This window comes from Arachis duranensis, chromosome 1, assembly GCF_000817695.3.
Source record: "Arachis duranensis cultivar V14167 chromosome 1, aradu.V14167.gnm2.J7QH, whole genome shotgun sequence".
NCBI classification, from domain to species: Eukaryota; Viridiplantae; Streptophyta; class Magnoliopsida; order Fabales; family Fabaceae; genus Arachis; species Arachis duranensis.
In genome coordinates this window covers 90909321-90911150 of record NC_029772.3, presented here as the reverse complement: position 1 = coordinate 90911150, position 1830 = coordinate 90909321, and positions in this window count along the sequence as shown.

Sequence of the window (1830 nt, the reverse complement as noted above, 5' to 3'; positions counted from 1 at the left end):
AGGCAATAATTTAAAATTCTATAATTATAATTTAATCAAATACTAATAGTAAAACCAAATTACCTAAACAATATTGAACCTATTCTAGTCCTTAGTCACGTATAGTATAGAATTATTCTTGTAACGACAACCAACTAAAATAACATCGTAAGTTTTAATATTTAGAATTCGTGCAAAATCAGACCATCCTCTTGTTAGATAAGCTTCATCATCCGCTATCCATGCAATACGGCAAGATATAGAATTGTCACACCGAGAAACCAAACTAACTCTTATTCCCCTCAATGGCATTGCATGCATGCAAAAGAAAGCTGGTAATTTCTGAAAAAAAATCAAAATATGTTAAAAAATTATTCTAATAATGAACAACTTAAACTAAAAAAATTTAAATATATTACCAATCGTTGAAATTGTATATCTAAATTTGTCACGAATTTAGAAAAACTGAACAGAAACTGAGGAAATTCAATTTCATTATGTGCTCCACTTCGAAGATTTTCGGACAGACGTAAAAAGCATGGAAGGGATGGAACTTGAACTTGCCTTATAAAGTTTCGTGGATGTAATTCATCAATCAAAAATCGAGCTCCTCCTAAGAAATCTAACTTTAACCACATTCCATTGGGTTGATCATAATAGGTGAGTAGATCCAACCATCCTTCGATAAAGTAGAGACTATTGCCTCTTCTTTGAACGCTTACATCCATGTAGTTGGAACCCGAATCAGTGAAGACAACTCGATGAGGTATTTCATGGATGTGATGTATTGTAAATGATTGTGGCAAAAGACAATCGAACTGGAACATTAGACGATAAGAATAACTTAGAGTAACAACAAATAAAAAATTATCAAAAGAATATTATAATAGAATGAGTATATGAAAAATATTATAAAAAATTATAAATTATACCTTAAAAGGATCAACTTCAATAAAAAATGAATAATACATTCTTATTCTATGAAGTAGTAAAAAAAACACTAAATATAAAATTATGAATTGACTCTCAAATTTAGATTCATGTACCACAGGAAAACACTATATATAGACTTTAGTAAAACAAAAATAAATATGTAAATTACCTATTATTAAGATAATTTTTTAATAATGTATTAAATTTTGATTTGATACGATTATAATGAAGATATGTTTCTAAATTAGTATAATTATATATTATTCGTTAAATATTAATTACAATATAATTATATTAAAAATATTTTTTATAAAATAATTTAAAAAAATTATTTGATATATGTGAATCGAGTAACAAAGATTTTTTATTATTATTATTACTATTATTGTTATTATCATTAAAATGAATAAAAGTATTTTTAATTGATAATTGATAAGTAGTTTAATAGTGCATTAAATATTGATTTGATATAATTATAATGAAGATATGTTGCTAAATTAGTATAATTATATATTATTCATTAAATATTAATTACAATATAATTATATTAAAGATATTTTTTATAAAATAATTTAAAAAAATTATTTGATATACGTGAATCGGGTAACAAAGATTTTTTATTATTATTATTACTATTATTGATATTATTATTATCATTAAAATTATTAAAAGTATTTTTAATTGATAATTGATAAATAGTTTAATAGTGTATTAAATATTGATTTGATATAATTATAATGAAGATATGTTCCTAACTTAGTATAATTATATATTATTCATTAAATATTAATTATAATATAATTACAATGAAGATATTTTTTATAAAATAATCTAGAATTGAAAAAATTCATTCATTTTGGAGGAAAAATGGAGACATGAGAGATCGACACGTCACCTTTAGTAATTGGAGAAAAACCT